This window comes from Cygnus olor, chromosome 20, assembly GCF_009769625.2.
Source record: "Cygnus olor isolate bCygOlo1 chromosome 20, bCygOlo1.pri.v2, whole genome shotgun sequence".
NCBI lineage: Eukaryota > Metazoa > Chordata > Aves > Anseriformes > Anatidae > Cygnus > Cygnus olor.
In genome coordinates this window covers 2,685,315-2,703,847 of record NC_049188.1, presented here as the reverse complement: position 1 = coordinate 2,703,847, position 18,533 = coordinate 2,685,315, and the positions used below count along the sequence as shown (strand labels likewise).

General features: G+C 44.4%; 1 long non-coding RNA gene across 1 annotated transcript in view; it reads left to right on the top strand.

The window, feature by feature from the left end:
- Window positions 1-18,301, top strand: part of LOC121057903 — a 28,050-nt gene extending 9,749 nt beyond the window's left edge. Inside the window, exons 4-5 of the long non-coding RNA XR_005814012.1 lie at window positions 11,004-11,151; window positions 12,775-18,301. This is a non-coding gene — a long non-coding RNA (uncharacterized LOC121057903). The remainder of the gene's footprint in view (window positions 1-11,003; window positions 11,152-12,774) is intronic.
- Window positions 18,302-18,533: the final 232 nt, after the last annotated feature.

The window sequence follows — 18,533 nt, the reverse complement described above, 5'->3', positions numbered from 1 at the left end:
TTGTGTTAGCAGGCTCACTGGAACTTAAATGCTAAGGAAACAGCCTGAGGTACCTTAGAAGTTATCTTGAACTTTGGGGCTGCCTGCCCTGAGTGAGGGTTTGGACCATGTGAACCTTTCTAACAGACATTATTCTATGGTTATGAGCTTGTTGTGTCTTTTTGTTGTTGTTTATTCAAGAAAGTAGTGATTATACCTTGAGGGAGCTAAGACTGAGTAATGTTCACACTGTAGTCTATGTCTCCTATATTAACATCTAAATCAAATGCTTCTTGGTGCTTGTAAGTGAGGCGTTAACAAGGACTTTTGACATTACTTCTTCAGTTTGAGTCAGATTTCAAACTTTTAAAAAATAAGAGAGATTGGGATACTGTAATGAAACTTTTCAGAAGTGTCTGCTTGCAGTGATAAATTGTTTCTATTGATGGAGATAGAAATAACCATTTTCTGTCTCAAGGAGGCAGAAACCTCACGGCCTCTATGGGTGTGGGATGTGAGTACTGCTGTAAGGAAGAGCGTGGTGGGGCAGAACAGTATGTTGAAGGAAGGACTGTGAGTAAGTAGTACCTTGTCCCAGTGGGTCTGGCCTCCCCTCCCCAAGCTTTTTGGGGCCTGACTCCTGCAAGTGGTAGCTCCTGGAATGCTTCCAAAAACTCTGAGCACTGCTTGGTATCTAAACCAAACAGAAGTACAAAACAAGCAGTTAACCACAGAAGGTGCTGAGGAAAACATCTCTGCTTCATGGTAGCTTTCATTCAAGTAAATCCAAGTGGCCTTGAGAGTGAACTCTCCAATTTCTTCTGTCCAAGTGTGAACTCCCAACAGATGTTTTGTGGAAGTGGAAAGTTGCTGTAAATAGGATGTCTGTGTGTATTTTAGCCAGGGGACTGGCTCTGGACTTTGTTAAACCCCTGTCAGCAGTGCAATGGTGTGACTTCTTTATCACCCAGGCACAACTCTGAGCAGTGAGTTATGAGCCCCAGGGCAGGCCACTCAAATATACCAGACACGTGGAGTTATAGAGGAGAAGAGGCCTCCTGCAGCACACAAGAGTCCACCTGAGCCATTTGAGCAACGTGGCAGTGATGTAACCAACATCTCTTAACAGGGCCTGACAGGTAGGAGGGCCCAGTTCCCACCACAACAAACCACTCCTGTAAAGTATCTACCCCAGAATCCTCAAGGGTGTTAGCAGGATTCTGGGACACTGGGTGTAGTGGTGGTAGGTCAAGCAGGGCCTCCAATGTGCACTAAAATCTCCTGTCAGGTAGGGTAAGAATATCACTATTTACTGGTATTTGGTTTACTCTAGGATCTGGTGAGACAAATTAACAATGTCACAACCCCAAATCAGTCATCTTTAGTCTTAAGGTTACCCATTCCCTAATGGCACAATGCAAAAAGCTTTGGTAATTATGCAGCAGCCCATCTTCAACAGCACAGCTCTACTTCCCCAACCAATGCTGCCAGGCTTTCTTCTCCCTTGTTACCTAGCCAAGCTTTCTTTAAGTCCTCTTAATTGGCTCGTTAGTGTAACCTGAGGCTACCTGTCCTGCTTGGCTGATTCACTAATGAGGCTCAGCTGCCTTTTTTCAGACCCAGACAGGCTGGAGAGGGATCTGTAAAACATGGTGCTGAGGATTTCAGAGCTGCTCCCTCCAATGCCCTGGTAACCCAGCCTCTCCAGCATCAGTGTCACTGATGGCTTTTGCACAGGCAGACACCTCATGCACTCCCAGGGGGCATTACTCCCCTGTTCAGACATGGACTCTCTGTTTCCTAAAACCCATTGTTGTAGCACACCCTGATGCACAGAGCACTGTGAGCGGTTACTTCTGCTGTGCCAGTAAAGCCAAAGAAAGGGCACTTATGCTAATTCATGGGATAAGAACACTACTTACAAAATGTTTCCCTGGACATCATCAAGAAAAGTAATAAGCTCAAAGTAAAGTAATTGTACATTGGGGTTTCTAGGATCAAATTACTGAAATCTGAGTTAGGCCCATCAAACTGTGATACCTGATACTGTGACTCACCTGTCTTGTGAACACTCTTGCTCCAGGCCTTCTGTACAAGACATGTCTCTAGAGAATGATCAGGTGGCACAAATGGCTGAGGAACCCTGAAGAGACTGGGCTAGCTGAGCTAACCTTGCAGCAAAGTAGGAATGGTGACTTGGGAGCAGCAAACCCTTCCAGACCTACCTGATGGCCAGTTATGCTCTGATGTGTGGCAGGTCAAAGGTTTGGCCTCTTCCTTCATAAGCCACATGGAAAATGGGCTTGGTAGCTGTGTTTTACATGCTCCCTGGAGTCTTGAGAGTCATGCAGTGAGGAGTCTGCTTGAGACTTGCCAAGCCAGAGCTCCACATCTTTCTCTCCTACTTGGAGAGCTCTTACATTCATTCGAGACCCAGGGTGAAGAGGCTGGAAGTCCTGGTAGTTCGCAGCTGTGCAAGCCAGACCTGTAGGAAAAATTTGAGTAAGCAGGCTCATAGCAGTTCTAAGGAATTTCATTCTGTTGGAAAAAGTGGCTTCATCACACTGAAATAGTCTTAAATAACTCACAGCTTAATTGCTATGATTTAAAAATACAAAGTGAGAGGTCATGCACTTGGACTAATACCAAGAATTTTTCCTATTAGATTAACAGACATCAGTTAGAAATAAATGAGGCAAATTTCCTTTAGTGTCAGTTGATCGTGAGAAGAACCAATGTGCTGCAGCTCTGGAAATGACAATGTGATGTTGGGTTTGTTGGATGAAGGCCTTCTTCAAAGGGAAAAGAAGTATCCGTGCTACTGTGCAGGATGCGAGGCAAGCTGCTGTGTCTGATACGGTGCTACCCCAATGAGTCCTCTCCTGGAAAGGTGAACTTCAACTGACTGATCAAGGGAAAGTGGAACCTACTGTGAGACAGGGGACTTGAAAAGTTTGGCTTGTTTAGTCTAGCAAATCACAGACCAAGAGGCAATCTGATCACGGTCTAAAAATATAACAGGGGAGTGAAGAGAGGGAAATGCACTCTCTAAGAGCAGACACGTATACATTAACCATGAATTAACTTGGGCTGGAAATAAGACAGCATTTAACCATAACAGCAGCATTCACATCAGAATAACGGGGACAAAAAATGATGTCTGTTTAAAGATGCAGCCTGAAGCATCTTTAGGAGATTGTGATGAAGTGGCTCGTGCTATCAGGTTATGGAGCCAGTGACCCATTCAGTCTCTGTCAGCACAGTGATCCTATGTTCCCATGCCACCATCACTGTCATCATACAGGAGCAAATATGCACCGGCTGAGAAGCCCTCTCTCTTGTGATGCCTTCTGCTTGCTCACTGACCTGTGACTAGGTGCACCTTTGAACCAGAGGACAAAGAGTGCTTGCCAGAGAAAGGCAGTTGTTCCAGTTTCTGGATGTGTCTGTAAAAGAAATTGGCAGTTCCTACAGAGGCCAAGAATGTAAGGAGGTGCAAGGAGGCATTGAATGTTTGGATGCCAAATTAAGCTGCTTAATAAAGAGGCTTGGAAGGGGAATAAATTCTTATGCTTAAGTGTCTAGGTGAAACTCTGCTAAATGGGAATTAGGCTGAAGCTTTGAGTAGGTATTATGGGGTAACATTATCCCTTCTTTAACTCCTGTAAGGCTTAGTGCATCTTCACTGAAACACCTGATACTGGTCATTGGCAGAGGGAAGGCTTTGGATTACCTGTCTTAAGCAGTATGAAAGTCCCCAGAGTCCTGTTATTTCCAACTCTTTCACCCTCTAGCAACCTGGAATTTATACAGGACAGGAATTCTGGCTGTTTTGGGGTTACAAAGGATATTCCTGTATTGCTTTTAAGGAAGCTAAAGCTTATCATTTGACAAAACGTAGTTCTTTCTTTTCCTGTCAGCCCTCTGGGGCAGGGACTTTGGTTCTCACTGCTAGAGAGACGTACGCCAGCCGCATCTGCCTGACTGAACAAAGCTGTCCAGACAGAAGACCCTTCAGGCCACAGTTCACAGCAAGAGGAGCAGGGGTCAGCCTGAGTATTGACACCAGAAATGATCTGACCGTGGCCTTCAAACGGCTAATAAAAGCCTGACCCTGCGCTCCCAGAAGTAAGCAGCAAACCCCTCGCTGACACCAGCAGCACGGGGCAGGCTGCTGGCATGCTCTCAGCACGCCTCTCGCTGTGCTGCAGGCGTTACCCCCCGGAGTCGAGGTGTGGCCTCTGTGGGTCCCTGCCTGCATCCCGCAACTGCACGGAGCAGCTGCTTGCTTGCCATCCATCATCTGGAAGAGCTGCTCTGCTAAATGGCGTGCAGAGCTGAGCTAAAGGCATGCTCATTTCCCTTGGATTTTATTTTTGGAATTTCTGAGTAGATCTGGTGCCCCAAAGGCTAAAGCTACTGCTGCCTTTTGGGAAACTCCAGTGAAAAGTAATATCTCATCTCCAGGAGAAGACAATAGTCGCACAGTACAGCACATCAAGCACTGGCTTTCATCATTTTCTACAAACACCACTAAATCACACAGCACATCATTTAAAACAAACACTGTGTAAGGGCTGGTAAAGTAACAATACAAAGCAGCTCTTAAATTTCCCTGGTGTCAAACCAAGCCAATGGTACTGGCAGGACTCCAGCTTCTAAGGTGCATGGAGTATGAAAGTGTCTCACTGCAGGCAAGCCTGGAAGTACAGTCCAACCTGGTGTTTCATTGCTCCCACATCATAAGGGGACAATTTTTTCATGGATAAAAGTAGACAAGAGTCAGACTAAAATCATCAAAGCATTAACTGCATGGGCAGGTCCTGATTTTTAAGGTAAATGACATAGTTTTCACCTTTGTCAAGCTGCCTGGTCAATCTTTTGAGAAGCCCATGTGATGGGGAAGGTGAAAATCCATAAGGAAATTGCGTGAGTGATTCACAGCAGTTGGTGTTGCCTTTTCTTTTCAGTAAGTATTGAACTCCAATATCACTGTTTGGCTGTAGAAAGAAGTGCTGTTGGCTGAAAATACTGTTTTGGATATAAACCCATCTGCCTCACCTGATTTCTAATGTGAATTAATTCCAGTCATTTTCAGCTGGATAAAATATTTCCTATGTTTCTATCCTAATCTGCTTCCTAGTACTGCTCCTGGATCTTGTGTGACTGACACCTTTGTCTGATAGATGAAGTGCGCAGTCTCCACATACAAATCACTTCAGCCAAAAGCAAAGGAAGGATGGCATTATTGAATTGCAGCAAACACACTGCCCTTGTGAGTATACATGGTAAATTCCCCTTGGGTTCAGCAGGAGCACAGTTAGGCCATTGCTGCGTGCTTTAGAAACTGCTGTCCTGTGCTCCAGTTTGTGTGTCAGCCTCAGACAGGTCTCACTGCTTTTCTCCTGCTGCTGCTCTTAAGGCTCTGGGGACCTTGCTAAGCAGAGATTAACTCTTTTCTGAACCTCTGCAGCATCTGCTGCTGCACGGAGCAAGGTGGCGATCTGTAAGTATCAGAGCACACACATCCATAGCTACTTGGTCCAATTTGATGGTTTACATTTATTATTATTAGAAACTTGATCTGCCTGGAGAGATGCTGAGCAATTTACTATTCCAAACAAGTTCTGTTGTCTGGTGAACTGTATCTACCCCTTATACTGTTTTTCTCGTGTTGAAATGGATTTTTCCATTGACGTGCTGGGATATAAGATGAGCATGGACTGCTTTGGAGTAGCAGCATTTCAAAACTCCTCTTGTATACGTATTACTTGGTGACATCCTTTTTTGTTCTTGCTGTTTATACGTGGTGGAGGAGTACTGAGCATCCTTAGGCATGGATCAGTCTATGGGAGCAGATCCTGAAAAATCTGAATGGAAAAGCAGCCTGATCTAAAACAGCATGACCTGGGATTCTGCTTTTCCAAGGTTCTGGTCCTCTTAGAGGATGAGTACATTTGTGATCTAGATTGTTTACCTACAGAAATTAGTCCTGTATTGATACAAAGTCAATCACTTCTTTCTACTGACTCTTCAGTAAGTTTTGTTATTCTCCAGTACAGTTTGGTGGGCAGAATGGACTTATCCCATGTTAATCAAGGAGAACCATCACAGTGCAGTCACTGATAAGCAATTATAATGTAAAATAACAGCAATGAACTCAAATTGCCCCTCACTGCCCATCACTGCTCTGCTTTTTATAGTAATAATATAGTCCATTAAAACCTACAATCACTGTAATGTTTATGCATTATTGGGGAGATAAATTGCATAATTCTCATTTTGCAATTTAAATGTAATTATGAGCTTACTAATGACTAAAACCTGAATTTGCTAGACTATCAGTTTTTCTAACACTTGCCAAAATTATAGGTAATTACTTAGAGCTTACAATAATTATAAGTCCATCTTTTAAATAATTAATGTGCACTTTCATGGTACGAAACAGCTAGTAATCAAACGACCTCTGGCTTTTACAGCAAGCCCATGCAATTAGTCTTATTGTGTAGGTCTATAGAAATGTACCCATTACAAGAGTCTGTTAAGTTGGCAGGCTTGATATTGATGGCTGTTGCATTTATGGTACCAGACAATGATTAACATACAACGGCCTTCAGAAATGGGCATATGGAGAAAATCTGAGTGCATTTTGTGAGCCACTGGATGCAAATAGAGAAAAGTAATTACAGGTGAAAGGAGTTAGAAGTTGCGTTCTGCTGCCTTTTGGACTGTCAGGTATTCTGCTGGGAGGGTTTCTCGAGCCCATTCACCTTCTGCATCCTGTGATTCGGATCATTGGCCCAGGAAGGAGCCAGCAACTTGGCCTGGGAGGTCTGTGTTGGGTTAGACAATTCCTTCATTGTGGTCAGCTTCCCTACGGCAGGTGCTGCTGAAGCAGCATATATATATTTCTTCCTCTGGAGTCTCAAAATCTATTGGATATCAGTGAGAAATAGATGCTAACTTGTGAAGCCCGTAGGTGTCTGCTTGCCAGAGGCACACAGCCCAAATTTCCTCATCTTCTGTTCTTTGCCTTACCTGGCAGTGAAGCTTTCTTGTGAGCCTGGAGCCTACGTACAGAAAGCAGAGGGCCCAGGACTGACTTGGTTGTTTTAATCTGAGCCCATGTGCCAAAAACTGTTGTAAATTCAGCCCTGCATTCCAGCAGCGCACTGTATCCTCTCACTATGATGTTTTAAAGTCCAGGGAAGAGATCTGTGTTAGATAAAGCCAAAGCTGGTGGCAGCGGTGATTCTGGTATTTGCTGTTTTCTCTGCAAACCTGCCTCCTATCTAAGCATTATGGGATAATTTTCTTGGAAGAAACAAAAGAAAATAGTAAGATAAACCATTTCTGTTGAAGGCAAAATCAAATGTTAAAACGTTCAAATCAGTGTCAGAGCTTTTAATGTGTAGATTCATCAGCGGAACTACCGCAGTGTGGCGGACTATAGAAAACAGCGCTGTCTGTGGTGTAAGTGCAGTGTTTTAAACTCCTTCCTCGGCTCAAAAATCTGCCCCTCACCTGCCCCCATCTCAGCATGCCGCATGGCTCTCCTCCCTTTACTGTAACTCTTGCAACCTGGCAGGAGTGTGCAAGGCATCGCCATCCCTTCTGATCCCACCTGTGGTACTGAAATGTGGCAACGAGCACACCACTTACCCTCTGTGACCCTCAGTTTACCTGACTCTAAAATGAGAATTATGGTAACAGTTACCTAGCACACTGGGGTGATGGGAGAATTAATTAATGTTTATAAAGACTTTGAGGTCTTCAGATGAAAATTGTTACAGTATACAAGTGCAAAGTAATTATGATTATCATTACTTTCATTTGCATGTATAGACTGTAATTAGCTGTGGATTGTATTGCATTGACTGTGAATAATGTAAAAGCTCTCTTCATGAAGGTGTCACTTTAAATGTTTTTACATTTTGCATTTAATAATACCAAGGTTTGGCTTCGTTTTGCCTTTCCTTTCCCTCTGATAGTGACATATGCTGCAGTGTTGGCTTATTGGAGCTGTGAATCTGAAGCAGTCTATTTCTCATCCTGCTTGCCTTTGTTTTGTTGGTTCTGCTCTGGTAAATGCTGATAAAGGAGCTAATTTGCCACTGCAGGATGTCCCACTGGCAGATCGGCCCTGTGCACACCCCAGCAGGGGAGCCTGGGGCTCAGCACCCAATGGGGTGCTCATGGCATCACTCGTGGGCTGTGCTTCCAGCACCCCAACCTGCCCCAGGCACGGCCATGCTGTAAGTGTGATGGGGGTGATGTATATCCAAAGCTCTTGTGCCAGCCCTGTTGAGAACCCACTCCAGTTTGCTTCTCCACTTTTACTTTGTGACTCTGCTTGTTTTTTGACTTAGACAGCTCCTCATTTTCTCATAAAGGAGTAATGAAGAAGGAACCAGGATCAGAGACTCGAACTTTGGGCTTGTGTCCTTTCAAATGCTTCCCAAGCATCTCGTTAAGTCTTGTTTTGGAGCCCAATGTATCATGTCTGAAAGTAGCTCATCTTTTCCTGACCATTTCTCAAGCTGAACGCAAGGAATAAATAGTTCCTGTCCCTTTGGAACTGAATGGGTTTGGGGAAAAGAGATGCATCCCCCAGGTTGTTTCAAGACTGCTACAATTAGGACCAGGTTTCTCCTACTCGGAAGCTGAAGTATTATTTAGTAAATGGTCCCTTGAGATTCAGGAATTAGTCTGCTAAGAACATTATGAACAAAAGGTTTTTGCGATCTGTGAATCCCAGGAAGTCAAAGCCCATTTGTTTATTTAGTGACCCTAAACCTAAGGCCCTGCCTTTGGAGCTTATTTGAGATTTTTATTTTATGCTGTGAAAGCAGAAGTAATTGTGCTTCTTAAGCACACACTGGAAACCACACTTAAATTAACATCTCTTAATTAGGCAAAGGAGAAATTGTTGTTTGTATTGCTTGTCAAAATTATGCTTGTGTTGGTAAAAGGCAGGAGGGGATGTAGCCCCTTCAGTACTTGGACTTGATTCGGCACGTGCACTATGCTGCCAATGCACTGGGAGTCCCCTCGGGCCCCCTTTCACATTGGAGGTCTTCTCTGCTGCTTAATCCTATCAATATAGCTGCTAAGAATTTAGGGGTATGCCCACTCAAGTGGCGTAGTCTCATAAAAGTTTCCTATTACTTTATCTCATAATCTGGTTTCCTGACTTCAGCTGAAGAAGGTGGAACTTTGTAGCAGTCACTCAGCAGCACACCATGGGATGACTTTCAGTCATGACTTGGGGCCATACAGAAGACCTCTTGAATTTGTTGTGAGGGAAGTGGTCTTGTTTTCCAGTGCTTGAGCTAAATTCATAGTTAGCAGTGTTATCCATCTCTCCTAAGGACTTTGAAAAACCTCATACTGCCCACAGTGGCATCTGAAACTCATAATCGTCTAAATGCGTTTGCCCTTCCAAGGAAGGGAGGCACAATGTTGTTGTCCCATCGTTACCACCGGAGAGCAGGAGGCCAAGGGGCCTGTGGTGGAGCACATACAAGGAGAAGGGTTGAGGGGAGATGAGGGGTCTTTAAAACACTTAAGGGGAGGAGACTGATTTGTCCATGTTACGTACTCTAGATGGAGCAAGGATGCTCGGGCTTCATGGTTTGGCCAAGAAGATTCGGGTTGCCTACTGCAAAAAGCTTTTTATGAAATTAGTGGTGAGGGTGCTGGGAGGCCCCACGGCTGGGTGGGTGAGCATCTCTGAGATGTAATGCCGGGGTGTGGGCAAGTATGCAAGGAGGTAGGTTATATGTGCTCTTGAAGACCCTCCAGGCCCTATAATACAAGACTGACTGGATGGCTCATGCTTTGAGTCTGAGCTTCTAGTCCTGGGACTTGCCCTTCTCACATCCTGAAATGTCTGAAATTTATATGTCAAATCTAGGCAGGGATTTATCCTGGGGGGATTCATACAGGCTAAACTGAGGCATTTGAGTGAAAGGAACATATCGAGCACAGTGGTTTGGGCCAGGTAGCTCAAAAGTGTTTGGAGAACTTCTATGTCCTGAATAGCAGTGTTTGGGCTGGGATTCTCCATCTGGTTCTGTTGCTATCAGTGTGAGCTATTACTGAGCACAGCAGTGAGCTCCCCAACACCAAAATTAGCTGGGGTCAAACTGGGGACAGTCTTCCTCCATCATAACAGCAGTCTGGGTTACCCCTACTCCTTAACCTTCATTGAAAGAGAGAATCCACAATGAAAAGCATTTCTGCTGCTTTTGGCTTTTCCTGGAGCTACGAGTCAGCTTTACATAGTGATAAGTGAAACCTGAATCATGTTCATTTATTTGAAATGACTACAGGAAATCAAGTTATCCTGCAGGTCTGTTCTTTCCAATATGCTTTTAGTTTCTCTTCCTCTGCGGCAAAATGCATGGCAATAACCTTGCAGGAAATGTTTGGATATCTCCCGGTAATAGGGTGGGCGTGTGTCCAGCGTGCACTGCTGGCTAGCGTTCTGAATCTATTTAGCACACTCAAGTGTAGAGATTGAAAGAAATCATGAATTGTTTACTGTATCTATAAATGTGAATCAATGACTTGTTAGTCCATGCCAACCTCATTAAAATTAACTGTATCTGAAAGCGAATGATTTTATGGTGATGGATAATCCACCTAGAGTACGAAGTTATTAGGGAAGATGAAGAACTTGGGAATGCAGTGAAAATAGTTCATTTGAGGAGAGAAGACTGTAGTCAGCAGAATGCTTTTGCAGGTAATTATGCATGTTGAATTACTGTAGAGAGAAGGGGCAGGAGCATCAGCTGACCTAACCTGGCATAGTCCTAGTGAATTCCGTGGAGATGTGGGGATTTACGTCTGCTGAGGATCAGGGTCTGATCCAAAGCCAGAGCTGAGTCCATGAAGAGATGTCTGGTGATTTCAGTGGGTCAGGATTATTAGTACATAAATTCACAGAGCTCTGCCACCTAAGTAAATAACCTCACCACAAACAGTATTGCTTTAAGCATGAATATTGTTCTTCTGAACAGGAAAGGCTGCAGTGAGCATCTCAGAATAGCTGAGCACCTCATTCTCCTGGATGTGGCATTATGTTTATTCACTAGATGTCCTGTCTTCATCCTGCTGATACTGCATCTACATCTTGATAAAGCAAGGCCAAAAGAATTAAAATAGAAGGTGAGTCTAAGAAGAAATATTTTCCTCCAGTGACTTTCTTACAGCTTTCTTATAGCATTCCTTGTTCACACATGGAGAAGTCAAGATTCCCCACATAAAGGTGTTCACGTAAGAGCGACCATACCATTTTAGACATTCTGCTCTCCAAAACCATGGCATGATTTGGGGAGTGGGACGTGTCTGCACTTGGACTTTTTTTTCTCATGCTTTTTTTTCTTATCTCTGGGGGTTCAAGATGCTGGTTTGGACTGCGATTGTGAAGACATTGCAGGGCAATTCCTTACCAGTCCCTTTTCTCTGCTCCATGGCAGAAAATGTTGCTCCATTACGTTTTGAGCCTAGAAGCCATCTCTCTGGGTTCCTGGCATTAAGTACAAGATAAAAAGAATGTACACACATTTATTTTTTATTTGCACTCCTTTTTTCTTTATGAAGCAGACTGAATGACAGTAGCTCTCTGGGGCATCACATATTCAGATCACATCTTCTTGCAAACGGGTCTGTTGGTTCAGAAATTAGGTTTAGTTTACAAAATCCATCACTAGCATTTTGTAAACTGGGTGGTGATTTTTTAAGTGCCCAGTTATCTTGAAAAGAAACTCATTACAGTCTCTCACGTTAGAGACCTGAGCAATTGTAAGCTAAAACTCTTAGCTAACCGTGTGGTTAGCCTCTGTCAGACCCAAAATCTAACCAGACAGGTTGGTGTGATTTATTACCTGACAGATAATAAAGGATGCTTAGGAAGGAGTGCAGGAGAGAAGTCAGGTTAGGATGACCCTTTCCTTGGTACATCCTCCCCCCTCCAGGCAGTCATTGGTTTAAAAACATGCTGGCTGCTGGAGCAGGCGGTGTGGCCTCAGTCCTGTGCTGGGCCTGAACTGGTTCCTGCAGACCCGAGAGCTCGCTGTGACATCCCCATCGATGCAGCTGCCCTGCTCCAGCGCACAAATTCGTATCCCCACTCGCTATTTGCAGTCTGTGAAGATATATAGGTACAAGCGTGGCTTGTAATTAGAAGTGACAACCTGTGGCCCTCCTCTCCACCTCCAAAATCTACCACAACCCTTTCACTGACAGCCACAGTTCCAGTGGCACTGTCCCTTTAATTAGAAACGTATTAATAAATCCATCTTGTTCTCTAATCCCCACACACATAGTACAGTGATTCATTAGCACAGGAAGAGGCAATTTAGATTTCCTCAGATAATAGCAGCTGTCACTAATCAAATTAAAGGAGGAAGTGCGATTCAAAAGTTGGGCAAACTGGTCTGGGAGGAGAGCGGCAGGCTGGTGTGAGAGACCTTTCTGCCCCAGCCAAGAGGAGGATAGGGGCTGCTGGCAGAGTCACTCCCAGGGGCATCAGGAGCCCCTTGCCCAAAGAATTGGTCCTGTGCCTGTGGCCCCTGCAGTCCCCAGGTCAGGAGTCTGAGGGAGTGCTCCTGCTGGTGTGCCCAGCTTCCCTGGGGCTCTGAAAGGTGCAGGAATAGCTAGTGCACACAGGGCGGAAATAAAACCTTAAGATCCCTTCCCCCGTTTTGACAGCCATCAACTTGAGACTGCCCTGATAGGCAGATGTATTTCCAATGCCTTTTCAAATCTTTTTTTTTGCTTTTCCTTCAGGAACATCCCATGGCAATGAGTGCTGTAGGCTAATCACAGTAGAAATATTCCTTTTTGACGGCTTTGAATTTTCCTCCTTTCAACTTCTTTGAAAGCTCCTCGCTTGTGTGCTGTGGCAAGAACAAAATGTCTCATCATCCCTTCTCCAACCGATGTGTGATGTTATCTACATTTATCACAGCCGCCCTTGTTTGTCTCCTTGGTGAAGCTGCGGTACTGCCTGGCCCTTTTTGTCAGGGTAGGAGGAGGAACTGTGTCTGTTAGTTTAGCTCCCTGTGAAGGAGGAGACTCAGGGCCACAGCAAGCTCACTGGATTCTCTGGATATCTTCCTGGATCAAATTTTGAGGAAATTGATCAAGTCTATCCCGCTTTGGTAGCGGTGTATGGAATTAAATGTGTGGGATGCCATGAGAAGCATTACGCAATGTGACCCCAGGCCTTGATTCCACCTCTGCTGTGTGATTTCACCATTCCCCGCTTGTTCCAGGTGCTGTCCCCTGAAGCAGGGTAATTTTGTAGGTCTGCCTCGCGTCCAACCTTGCCTGTGCGTAGCGAAAGCAGGAGATGAAAGGAATGAAAGCGCTCCCTTCACTAGCACTTCAATCGGTGATACGAGCGATTAAAATATGAATTAATCTCAGGAAGATGAAAATGCAGATTTTGAATAGGAGCTGTTGGAGTCACCTTGAACTTGTGCTTAGTGCTGTTTAGCCTGGTTGATTAAAGACATTTACACTCCATTAAAAACCTTGCTGTTCTAATGTGAAAAACACCTTGTCAGCTGGGTGTCCTGCGTGCCTGCCATAAGGAGTAACCTGTCTATTGACTGGCTCGTATATTAATTCAGAATAACTTAATAGTGTTGCTGTGAAGAAAAACAAACAGCCTACTTTTTTATGTGGCAAGGAGAGGCAGTGGGAGCCTGGTTCTTCCCAGCACTGTTATGATGAGAGTGAGACAATAGCAATTATCTTCGCCTTTGTCCTGAGCTGATTGTCTCAGGCTCAGATGCTGTTGTCAGGCTGGCTGTTTGGCCGCCACAGTTGGTGCTTTAGGAGGGAGGAACGTGAATGCAGGGGGTGGAAACTGCTGTCTTGTGGTCACTGCTGGACGTGTGAAACCATCGGAGTGGCTGCCCACCACGTGCTGGCAATGCACGAGCCCCTGGCGGGGCTGTTACACCACAGCACGTGCTGCGGCCCCATGTCAGGGCAGGAGGAGCTGTCAGCCCTCCCTGCGCCCCCAACTCCCCTTCAGGGTGAGCACGGGCAAACCCTCGCGTCGCGTTCCCCATCTGCAATAAGGCAGCATGTGGTCGGCCCTTTGCGGAGCGCTGCAGGAGGCTCCAATGAGAAACCATTGTGGGGAGCCCCTGCAGAGCTGCTGGGGGCTTCCACCGCCCTGCAAAGTGGGGACCCCTCCTGGGGCACCAGGCAGCAGACACAGCCTCTTGGCAGGGTCAGTCAATTTCTTGGTGTTTGGCCTCACAGGTCGGGTAAGGCGTTAGTGATTAATCACAGCTCCAAGTTAATCACAGCTCTGTCTGGAGGCAGACATTGAGGTACTGCTGGGGTGGCATTAACAAACCAAGCTCTGGTTCCATTTGCGGATGGAAAAGCAATGTGGTCTGTCAAAATTCCTGCTGCTTATTTTTTTTAACTATGATTATTTTTTTCCTATGATGATTATATATCCTTGACCGTAATAATCGGCCTTCAGAAAGGGAGCTGCTGGGTCAGGTGTTGGGAGGGGCAGGAGACCTCTCTGTCCTGGAGCATGCTTATGAGAGACTTTGGGGAGGAATAGGGGAGAATTGGGCACAGGGAGAGCCCAGCGTGCAGCAGCTGACCGTGGGGTCAGGGACAATACCAGGCCTTGGCAGGGGCACACAAAAAGACTTCCTCGCTACCCAGAGTGCCTGCACGCAGTTTTCTGCATGCCAGCAAGCTGTGGAGCACTGCCCTGAGAGCACACCTTAAGGAAAGGATCCGTCCCCCAGCAACACTGTGGGAACCTGTATCTAACCCACACAGTTCTGAGCTTTATAAAAAGAAAAGCTGTTAGTTCATGTTCCTTTTCAAAGAAAACCTTGGTTTTGGTTGTTAAAGACCTTTCAAGGTCTTCCACGGTGTCCTAGTAGAATAGGTTTGGGCAGATCTACCTGAAAGATCTGGCTGACTTGGTTTCTGTCACAGCAATGTTTCTCAGCTAGGTTAAATACAGTTCTAAAGAAATTTTCATTATAACAACTTGATACAGAAAATGCAATTCAACACTGGTCATTTCAAATAGTGCATGGTACTCAGAACATAAATAGCTTAGTGGTACGGTCTGTGTTTGCTGATACATGCCTGTCAGATTTGCTGACAAATCCCCAATTTGTTTTTTTTTTTTTTTTTTTTTTGCTTCGCCCCCAAACCTCAGGCATTATTAACTGATTTAAAACGTCTTATAAAACATCACCTCTGTTAACTGTTACTCCTTTCTGGTCCAGCTACTATCTGGGACCACCGTAAGCACACAGGCCTCTGGCGATGGTATATCCTCTGCACTGGGGCAGAAAAATAGATGAGTGCTCAATTGGACTGAAAAAGAGAATATTCTGTAAACTGAGATTTTTCATATTTGATTTTTAATTTCAGAAAGATTTAAGGATGTGGAAATACTGTAAACTTTTGTCATTTTTCCCCCTACACAAAACAGGGGTGGCTGCTCTAGGCGTTTCTGCAGGCAGAGGGCTCATTGCTGCCTGACCATCCTGATGTGGGTAGAAGTGATCCTAGCAGCTGTTGGAACCTCCAGGTTCTGGAATTCCAAATTCCACTTTTGTCAGAAGGAAATGCATTCACCCAGCAGCCACAGAGGTTTGGTATTTCCCATATAACCTAGTAAGAAAACTTACTGGAAACAATAATGTGCTCAGAGAAGTAACGCTGTTTATGTCAATAAACTGTATGTAAAAATGTTTAATCACTTTCCCTCAGCTCTAATACCGATTATTTTAACTGTAACAGTCAGTAAAGATCCAATGCAGTTTTTCACTGACACCTGCAAGCTTCTTTTTAACCTCAGTTGGTGCTGAATTAGTTCCTAAATAAACCTCTAGTCATGACTTGAAAGGACTGTGCTAAGTATATTATAATGGGACTCATAATAAACACATTTCCCTGAACTAATGCTATAGGATAAAATAAATCAGGTTTCTGCATTAACCACATAGTCAAGAGAGGTGAATGGAATTGAAACATTGCTCCTGCCATTTATACACGGGAGTGAGAGAGACAGTTCCTCATTACAGGTACTTTAGGGCTATGTTTGAATAAAATACTTTCTGTTGGCTTGCCCTTGAACTCTGTCCCCTTCATCCAATTAAGCAGAAGTCAGTGAAAGAGCAACGTGGCTCAGAGCTTGCCCTGCAAACTGTAGGGCACTGTAAAGGCTCAGATCTAATCCTGCCATCGTGAGGGGTTTGAAAAGTTTAAATCAATTGTCTGTGGAAAATCAATTATGTAGCAGACCAGTTCGCCTTCGTGGCGAATGGAACTGATTCATCTGTGGAGTGCTTTCCTGTTCAGAAAAAATTATATTTGAGGTCTACGGCAGCAAATATTGGGAGAGAAACTGAACGACTTCCTACTTAATGATAAGCAAAGTGCCAGCCAGAGCTGCTTTCAGACCACGGAGCTCATGGCTTCAGCTGGTGATAACATTTCTTTTACTGTCACGTCTCCTGTGCTGACATGCTTCAGGCGTTCCAGCAAATTCACTGATCCTTCCTCGCCCTGTTATTTTTGTGAAAACATGAATTTGCTTGTCAGTGCACATTACTGCAGCATATACAATAGCCCAGCAAAATCCCAGCTAGTACTGATTTCATTTGAGTCCTTACTAAATAATGTAAAACATTGTAGAGCATTCACAAATTGTCATTGACATCACAGGATGATGTTAGATGTTGCTTATGGGAAAACTCTCAGTAACTTCATGGTTAGACCTTAGATCCTGGTAAGAGTTAACACATCTCTGGATATAAGCACAGAAGCTGGTTATTAGAGAATACTGCAAAATACTGATGCTGGCAAGGGTTTCCACACAGCTTAATTCTAGCTTTACCTCTAGTAGGGTAGGAGAAGAGGCAAGAAACACAGTGTTTGATGGGGGAAATAGCAGTGATACGAGTGAAAAGGAATTAGGGAACGTTTCCAGATATATAACCTTTCTGGATATGCCTTTCCAGATATAAAGAAAACAGTTTCAGTGGTAAGACACCGGAACAGGGGCCCAGAGAAGTTCTGGGATCTCACCCTTGGCGATATTTAAATCTTGACCAGACAGAATCTATTTAAATCTTGACTTAGCAACCTGATACAGCTGAAAGAGCTCTGAACAGGAGGTTGGCCTGAAGACCTCCAGAAATCCCTTCCAACATGAATTATTCAGTGTTTCTTTTTCTTGCCTGGTCCTGCATCCACCCTGCAGACATCCGGTGGTAAGAGAATATATGACAAATAACTGTCATTATAAACATTTACTGGTTAGTAGTGTGCATTTAACACTCTCCAGTTCTTGAGGATCATTCAGAACAAATAAGAATCCATGGTGAAGCAAGTTGATGTCAGCATTAAGTAATCTGGTCTTCCTGTACATCAGTTTTCAGCAGATATCTGTAAAGGAGCAGAGGCAATGCCACACTTCAAAGTATTAAATCACGGGTTTGAACTGTGTATTTTTTTCCTCTGAATATTCAGCGTTGACTCAGTGTCTGGCTATAGCTGTGTGTCTTGGCATAACAAAACTTGGAAACGTGAATTTCTGTGAAACACCAACTTCAAGCATCTACGAGTCACTGCATCAGTTGCATTGAGCTATGCCTACTGTTACAAAAGAGATTGACAGTGTAAACCCCAAAACAGAAAGCACATTTTGGTCCCTTCTTTCACTAGTGTTGCTTCCTTGCTTCGTCGCTTCATTGTTTGGTTGTTGGGTTTGGTTTTCTGTTTTATTTTTTTCTTTTCTTTTCTGCCTTCTGGGAATGCTTTTCAGAATAATGTGATACTTGATATGACACAAGTGAGCAGTAAAGCAAAAATTGTTACGGAGTCATTTTAGTTACGGAGTACTATTAAAGTTGCCATTTATTTCCTGTCATTTAATTGACAAGGCTTGAATTAGACAGGCAAAATTGTCACTGATGCTCTGCTGCTGTGGAGGGGGTACGGAGTTTAACATCATACAGTGAGAGGGGAAGGGAAGCACTTCAGTGGGTTTCTGCTGCACAAGGGACATGTCTTGCCATACTGTTTTGCTGAGGTTGAAGTATCCTGTGCCATACAAGGTGCCAAGACCAGGAAGAAAACTGTCAGTTTGTTGGTTTAAATCAGGCACAGACCGTGCAAGCTCTGGTGCTGGTCAGGATAGCAGCAGGATAGCTCTTCAGGTAGAATAGGGATCCTACTTAGAAAGAGTTCAGAAGGGAAGGACAGTTAGGGAAGTGGAACTGAAGAACTTATTTCTTGTCCTCGTTACAGCCTGAATAGTGATGGAAGAAGACAAAAGGCAGAAGAGGATGAAACTCTGCTTTTAAAAGGTCAAGCAGCATCAGTAATGAGAGAGCTGCACGTGGAGACATCTAGCACAGGTAAAGGAGCAGCCAGACTGCAAAACAAGGACAACAGCTCATCCTGTAAGTAACCTGATCAGACAGAGGGAGGTGTAGACTCAGTGATGTTCATTCAGAGTGAATATCAGTTACTTTTCC